Below are 9,206 nucleotides of genomic sequence, written 5' to 3'. Positions count from 1 at the left end.
TGATGGGAAATGATGTAAAAATATATCACTAGCCACTTTAAACAATGCCACTTACTATAATGTTTACATACCCTACATTACTCATCTCATATGTATATACTGTACTCATTTAAACTGCTGCATCTACTGCATCTTGCCATCTTTATCTTCATGTATCACTAGCCACTTTAAACTATGCCACTTTATGTTTATTTACCCTACATTATTCATCTCATATGTTTATACTGTACTCTATACCATCTACTACATCTTGCCTATGCCGGTCTGTACTATCACTCATTCATTTTTCTTTATGTACATATTCTTTATCCCTTTACACTTGTGTGTATAAGGTAGTAGTTGTGGAATTGTTAGGTTAGATTACTCGTTGGTTATTACTGCATTGTCGGAACTAGAACCACAAGCATTTTGCTACACTCGCATTAACATCTGCTAACCATGTGTAGGTGACAAATAACATTTGATTTGATCTGATTACACCATTGCTAATCATGAAGTATACAGTCGTGGCCAAAAGTGTTGAGAATGACACAAATATTAATTTCCAAAGTTTACTGCTTCAGTGTCTTTAGATATTTTTGTCAGATGTTACTATGGAATACTGAAGTATAATTACAAGCATTTCATAAGTGTCAAAGGCTTTTATTGACAATTACATGAAGTTGATGCATAGAGTCAATATTTGCAATGTTGACCCTTCTTTTTCAAGACCTCTGCAATCCACCCTGGCATGCTGTCAATTAACTTCTGGGCCAATTCTTCAGCCGATTCTTGCATAATCAATGCTTGTAGTTTGTCAGGTGGGTTTTTGTTTGTCCACCCACCTCTTGAGGATTGACCGCAAGTTCTCAATGGGATTAAGGTCTTTGGAGTTTCCTGGCCATGGACCCAAAATATTGATGTTTTGTTCACCGATCCACATAGTTATCACTTTTGCCTTATGGCAAGGTGTTCCATCATGCTGGAAAAAGCATTGTTCGCCACCAAACTGTTCCTGGATGGTTGGGAGAAAAGTTGGTCTCGGAGGATGTGTTGGTACCATTCTTTATTCATGGCTGTGTTCTTAGGCAAAATTGTGAGTGAGCCCACTCCCTTGGCTGAGAAGTAACCCCACAAATGAATGGTCTCAGGATGCTTTACTGTTGGCATGACACAGGACTGATGGTAGTGCTCACCTTGTCTTCTCCAGACAAGCATTTTTTTCCAGATGCCCCAAACAATCGGAAAGGGGATTCATCAGAGAAAATTACTTTACCCCAGTCCTCAGCAGTCCAATCCCTGTACATTTTGCAGAATATCAGTCTGTCCCTGATGTTTTTCCTGGAGAGAAGTGGCTTCTTTGCTGCCCTTCTTGACACCAGGCCATCCTCCAAAAGTCTTCGCCTCATTGTGCGTGCAGATGCACTCACACCTGCCTGCTGAACAACCACCCTCATTTTGAAGCTTCCAGTCTGTTATTTGAACTCAATCAGCATGGCAGAGTGATCTCCAGCCTTGTCCTCGTCAACATTCACACCTGTGTTATCAAGAGAATCACTGATATTTTGTGGCAGGGCTGAAATGCAGTGGAAATGTTTTTGGGGGATTCAATTAATTTGCATGGCAAAGGGGGACTTTGCAATTAATTGCAATTCATCTGATCACTCTTCATAACATTCTGGAGTATATGCAAATTGCCATCATACAAACTGAGGCAGCAGACTGTGAAAATTAATATTTGTGTCATTCTCAAAACTTTTGGCCATGACTGTACACCCCCGCCCCTCCTCTTCCCAGAGAGGTGTTAATCTCTGTCGGCGTGATGCATGGAGAAGCCCGGTGGCTGAACCGATTCCGACAACCTATCCCGGGTCGGTTTCTTTAGCCTTTACCACTCTTTTCATGCCATTTCGGCCGGTGGGAGGTGCTAACGTCACGGTGGGCGTGGTCTTCAAAATGCAAGGAGGACTTGCTGATGTGTATCCTTGTTCAACCGAGAATCCTCCGCCAGGACCTCATTAATACATTCAACTATGGTTTATATTAGGGCTGACCCCAATTAGTCGACTGGTCGATTGTTTGGTCGTTAGGCTGTTTTAGTTGAACAGTAACAAATATATTGCGCCCATCTCAGTTAACTAATTAATTGTGGTGGCCGAGACTAAAAGCCAATTTATGCTTGATCCGAAAATGTGGTCGGAGGCTTCATATGGATGGTGTGACGCAATTTTCATGAGTGGAAGAAGACGCGCTGATGCCATCTGTTGGTAAATGTTCATTCCTGCAACAGCAGTATTTTTACTGGTGTGCTTGATATACCCGGATGGATTGCAATGTGCTGAACAATACTGATTACTCGCATCAATGACGGTCTCGTCATTGAACATCCAAACAGCAACTGCGGAGCCTCCAGATGCCAAATCGAGCTCTGTAATGCATCGCCATGCGCCTCCCAAATGTTGTAACAATGCGGAGGGCTCTGTGTAGCTCCGCAATGACATGATTGGTTGGCGGTAGGTGGGGGCGGTACATCCCGTATAAACACACACCCACTGCCTTGACAACAGCTCTGCACTGCTCCATGAAGTATGAATGCCCTGACTTCTGGTGAGGCCATATCACCGTAAATGCTGAATGGCCAATGCAGAGACGTCGGATTGACCATGCGCCCAGATGCACAATGCATTTATCGCTCCAGAATGCGCACATTCATTGTTTCATAACGTCATTGTGTGAATTGTTTGCGTTGCCAGTGTATATCAATTCTCCATTACATGTATCACTAATAGTACATTTACCGCGAATACCTATAATTTATAAACGTACAATGTTTGTTACTCTGGTTACGGTAATTCTTTTTAATGGAATATTATTATTCCAGTCTTCCCGTTCTCATTGTCTGAGTGGACACATTGTTTGCAGAGTGTACAACCTGTGCTACATTTGTGAGAAACAAGTTTTGGTTTATTTAAACCGCGCAGGCATAGAAGTAGGCCTATAGGCTACCTGGAAAATCGCCCTCCCTTTCACTGGATCAGAGCATTACATTTTTCGTGTTTTTTCATTTTTCGTGGTTGATACAATGTTTCAAGTTCGTTGCAGACAGGCCATGTGTAGCCAATGTGATTTATTGGATATTTTTTTTATCAGGATATTTTCTATCTGCAGGCTGAATGTTTTTATTTGTCTTTATGTAGGCATTTTTTTAAACTAAGTTTGCAATGGCAATAGAAGTTAAACTTAAAGTAGTACGATTTTCAATTAGATTTGGTTCTAATTTTGATTAACCACATGACAATGATTTTGAGATATGAAGACGTTATAAATTCAATAAAACTGTTTCACACGAAAATGTGCATATGAAAACCATAGCTGGCACGTAGCTCGGTAGAAATTGTAAGATACATTGGCATTCAACATGGAAAGGTTGCCGACTCCTGGTGTAGCCTATTACCGGCAACTTCAGGAGAGTAATCGCAGATTCTGCGAAAGCCAGCAGCAGAAGCGGGATGAGAATAGTGAGGTCAGGTAGTTTTTCTTCTGGTTATTTAGATCTCTGGCGCCCTCGTACGGCATCAACCCGTAAGCTTTAAGCATCAGACAAACTCAATGCCTGTAGTTGACTTTATTAAAACACATAGGATGTCTATATGAAAAAATACACGTTTATAAATGTCGACCCATCCTATTTTTTTTGTCGGCGACAGCTCTATTTATATACGTTATAGTTTACAATTACACTTTCATATTAGTACATAATTTTGCATTATTTCAACTACTTCCGGCGCCGACAGAGATGGCCGCCTCGCTTCGCGTTCCTAGGAAACTATGCAGTTTTTTGTTCTTTTACGTGTTATTTCTTACATTAGTACCCCAGGTCATCTTAGGTTTCATTACATACAGTCGAGAAGAACTACTGAATATAAGAGCAGCGTCAACTCACCATCAGTACGACCAAGAATATGACTTTTGCGACGCGGATCCTGTGTTCTGCCTTTCACCCAGGACAACGGAATGGATCCCAGCCGGTGACCCAAAAAAACGACTTCGTAAAAGAGGGAAACGAAGCGGTCTTCTGGTCAGACTCCGGAGACGGGCACATCGTGCACCACTCCCTAGTATACTTCTCGCCAATGTCCAGTCTCTTGACAACAAGGTTGATGAAATCCGAGCAAGGGTAGCATTCCAGAGGGAAACCAGAGACTGTAACGTTCTTTGCTTCACGGAAACATGGCTCACTGGAGAGATGCTATCGGAGTCGGTGCAGCCAGCTGGTTTCTCCACGCATCGCGCCGACAGAAACAAACATCTTTCTGGTAAGAAGAGGGGCGGGGGCGTATGCCTTATGGCTAACGAGACGTGGTGTGGTCACAAAAACATACAGGAACTCAAGTCCTTCTGTTCACCTGATTTAGAATTCCTCACAATCAAATGTCGACCGCATTATCTACCAAGGGAATTCTCTTCGATTATAATCAAAGCCGTATATATTCCCCCCCAAGCAGACACATCGATGGCTCTGAACGAACTTTATTTGACTCTTTGCAAACTGGAATCCATACATCCTGAGGCTGCATTCATTGTAGCTGGGGATTTTAACAAGGCTAATCTGAAAACAAGACTCCCTAAATTGTATCAGCATATCGATTGCACAACCAGGGCTGGCAAAACCTTGGATCATTGCTATTCTAACTTCCACGACGCATATAAGGCCCTGCCCCGCCCTCCTTTCGGAAAAGCTGACCATGACTCCATTTTGTTGATCCCTGCCTACAGACAGAAACTAAAACAAGAAGCTCCCACGCTGAGGTCTGTCCAACGCTGGTCCGACCAATCTGATTCCACACTCCAAGACTGCTTCCATCACGTGGACTGGGATATGTTTCGTATTGCGTCAGACAACAACATTGACGAATACGCTGATTCGGGGTGTGCGAGTTCATTAGAACGTGCGTTGAAGATGTCGTTCCCATAGCAACGATTAAAACATTCCCAATCAGGGCAAGGTGACCGGAAACATGACCGAATACAAACAGTGTAGCTATTCCCTCTGCAAGGCAATCAAACAAGCTAAGCGTCAGTATAGAGACAAAGTAGAATTTCAATTCAACGGCTCAGACACGAGGTATGTGGCAGAGTCTACAGTCAATCACGGATTACAAAAAGAAAACCAGCCCCGTCACGGACCAGGATGTCTTGCTCCTGGCAGACTAAATAACTTTTTTGCCCGCTTTGAGGACAATACAGTGCCACTGACACGGCCTGCAACCAAAACATGCGGCCTCTCCTTCACTGCAGCCGAGGTGAGTAAAACATTTAAACGTGTTAACCCTCGCAAGGCTGCAGGTCCAGACGGCATCCCCAGCCGCGCCCTCAGAGCATGCGCAGACCAGCTGGCTGGTGTGTTTATGGACATATTCAATCAATCCCTATCCCAGTCTGCTGTTCCCTCATGCTTCAAGAGGGCCACCATTGTTCCTGTTCCCAAGAAAGCTAAGGTAACTGAGCTAAACGACTACCGCCCCGTAGCACTCACTTCCGTCATCATGAAGTGCTTTGAGAGACTAGTCAAGGACCATATCACCTCCACCCTACCTGACACCCTAGACCCACTCCAATTTGCTTACCGCCCAAATAGGTCCACAGACGATGCAATCTCAACCACACTGCACACTGCCCTAACCCATCTGGACAAGAGGAATACCTATGTGAGAATGCTGTTCATCGACTACAGCTCGGCATTTAACACCATAGTACCCTCCAAGCTCGAGACCCTGGGTCTCGACCCCGCCCTGTGCAACTGGGTACTGGACTTCCTGACAGGCCGCCCCCAGGTGGTGAGGGTAGGCAACAACATCTCCACCCCGCTGATCCTCAACACTGGGGCCCCACAAGGGTGCGTTCTGAGCCCTCTCCTGTACTCCCTGTTCACCCACGACTGCGTGGCCACGCACGCCTCCAAGTCAATCATCAAGTTTGTGGACGACACAACAGTGGTAGGCTTGATTACCAACAACGACGAGACGGCCTACAGGGAGGAGGTGAGGGCCCTCGGAGTGTGGTGTCAGGAAAATAACCTCACACTCAACGTCAACACAACTAAGGAGATGATTGTGGACTTCAGGAAACAGCAGAGGGAACACCCCCCTATCCACATCGATGGAACAGTAGTGGAGAGGGTAGTAAGTTTTAAGTTCCTCAGCATACACATCACAGACAAACTGAATTGGTCCACCCACACAGACAGCATCGTGAAGAAGGCACAGGAGGCTGAATAAATTCGGCTTGTCACCAAAAGCACTCACAAACTTCTACAGATGCACAATCGAGAGCATCCTGGCGGGCTGTATCACCGCCTGGTACGTCAACTGCACCGCCCACAACCGTAAGGCTCTCCAGAGGGTAGTGAGGTCTGCACAACGCATCACATAATGAATTACAGTGTGAGTCAAAAGTTTGGACACCTACTCATTCCACGGTTTTTCTTTATGTTTACTATTTTTTACATTGTATAATAATAGTGAAGACATCAAAACTATGAAATAACATTTGGAATCATGTAGTAATTTCTTTCCTTAATGCATTTTGAAGCAATAAATTGTGTTGTGACAAGGTAGGGATGGTATACAGAAGATAGCCCTATTTGGTCCATAGTATGGCAAGAACAGCTCAAACAAGTAAAGAGAATTGACAGTCAATCATTACTTTCAAAGTTCTTAATGTTTCCGCATTGACTGACCTTCATGCCTTGAAGTTTCGCAAAAACCATCAGCCGCTATGATGAAACTGGCTCTCACGAGGACCGCCACAGGAATTGAAGACCCAGAGTTACCTCTGCTGCAGAGGATAAGTGCATTAGAGTTACCAGCCTCAGAAATTGCAGCCCAAATAAATGCTTCAGAGTTCAAGTAACAGACACATCTCAACATCAACTGTTCAGAGGAGACTGTGTGAATCAGGCCTTCATGGTCGAATTGTGGGAAAGAAACCACTACTAAAGGACACCAGTAAGAAGAAGAGACTTGCTTTGGCCAAGAAACACAAGCAATGGACATTAAACCGGTGGAAATCAGTCCTTTGGTCTGACGAGTCCAAATGAGATTTTTGGTTCCAAACACCTTTGGGAGACACAGAGTAGGTGAATGAATGATCTCCACGTGTGTGGTTCCCACTGTGAAGCATGGAGGCGGTGTTGTGATGGTGCTTTGCTGGTGACACTATCTGTGATTTATTTAGAATTCAAGGCACACTTAACAAGCATGGCTACCACAGCATTCTGCAGCGATACGTCATCCCATCCGGTTTGCGCTTAGTGGGACTATCATTTGTTTTTCAACAGGACAATGACCCTAAACACACCCCCTGGCTGTGTAAGGACTATATGACCAAAGAGGAGAGTGGTGGTGCTGCATCAGATGACCAGGCCTCCACAATCACATGACCTCAACCCAATTGAGATGGTTTGGAATGAGTTTGACCACAGAGTGAAGGAAAAGCAGCCAACGAGTACTCAGCATGTGGCAACTACATGGTTCCATTGGTTACTACATGATTCCATATGTGTTATTTCATAGTTGTCTTCACTATTATTCTACAATGTAGAAAATAGGAAAAATAAAGGAAAACCCTGGAATGAGTAGGTGTGTACAAACTTTTGACTGGTACTGTAAGTCAAAACTAACTCGGCCTCTCAGGAACATTCACGGTCTTCTTGGTAAGTAACTCCAGTGTATATTTGGCTTTTTGTGTTTTAGGTTATTGTCCTGCTGAAAGGTGAATTAATCTCCCAGTGTCTGGTGGAAAGCAAACTCAACAAGGTTTTCCTGTAGGATTTTGACAACCATCTCTGCAGCACTCCACCAATCAGGCCTTTATGGTAGAGTGACCAGAGAGAAGCCACATGACAGCCTGCTTGGAGTTTTCCAAAAGGCACTTAAACTTTCACACCATGGATAACAAGATTCTCTGGGTCTGATGAAACCAAGATTGAATTCTTTGGCCTGAATGCCAAGCGTCACCTCTGGAGGAAACCTGGTACGATCCTTACGGTGAAGCATGGTGGTGGTAGCATCATGCTGTGGGGATGTTTTTCAGCGGCAGGAACTGGGAAATTAGTCAGGATCGAGAGAAAGATGAGCGATCCCCAAACTGTTGCCACAAAGTTGAAAAAACAGAATCGTCTGGAATGTCATTGTATCCTGTAGCATTAAGATTTCCCTTTACTGGAATGAAGGGGCCTAGCCCGAACCATGAAAAACAGCCCCAGGACATTATTCCTCCTCCACCAAACTTTACAGTTGGCACTATTGGGGCAGGTAGAGTTCTCCTGGCATCTGCCAAATCCTGATTTGTCCATTGGACTGCCAGATGGTGAAGCATGATTCATCACTCCAGAGAACGCGTTTCCACTGCTCCAAAGGGCAACGGCTGTGAGTTTTACACCGATGCTTGGCATTGTGAATGCTGATCTTAGGCTTGTGTGCGGCTGCTCAACCATGGAAACCCATTTCATGAAGCTCCCAACGAACAGTTCTTGTGCTGATGTTGCTTCCAGAGGTGGTTTGGAACTCTGTAGTGAATGTTGCAACAGAGGATAGGACATTGCTACGCGCTTCAGCAGTCCCGTTCTGTGAGCTTGTGTAGCCTACCACTTCGCGGCTGAGCAGTTGTTGCTCCTAGACGTTTACACTTCACAATAACAGCACTTAGTTTACCGGGCCAGCTCTAGCAGGGCAGAAATTTGGTGAACTGACTTGTTGGAAAGGTAGGCCTCCTATGACGGTGCCACGTTGAAAGTCACTGAGCTGTTCAGTAAGGCCATTCTACTGCCAATGTTTGTCTATGGAGATTGCATGCCTGTGTGCTCGATTTTATAGACCTGTCAGCAACGGGTGTGAGGGAAATAGCCGAATCCCACAATTTGAAGGGGTGTCCACATACTTTTGTATAAAAATATATATATATATAGTGTGTTACAATGAGTGCTAAAAAAACAACACTCACACTTAACTTTTTCTACTAGCAGACCTTGCCGATAACTACCTTGAGGACAAATGTACTTACTAGGACAAAGAAATGTGGTCGTCTCCCCTAACCATCTTAAGATGAATGCACTAAGTCGCGCTGGATAAGAGCATCAGCTAAATGACGTAAATGTAAAATGTAAATACTCATCCCCAGTGTGGTCAAGGACAGGTGAAAAACCACAAATAAGTACCTCCAGTCAC

This window comes from Oncorhynchus kisutch, linkage group LG9 (assembly GCF_002021735.2).
Source record: "Oncorhynchus kisutch isolate 150728-3 linkage group LG9, Okis_V2, whole genome shotgun sequence".
Taxonomy (NCBI): Eukaryota; Metazoa; Chordata; class Actinopteri; order Salmoniformes; family Salmonidae; genus Oncorhynchus; species Oncorhynchus kisutch.
The sequence above is the reverse complement of the archived record's forward strand: the minus strand, read 5'-3'. Positions refer to the sequence as shown.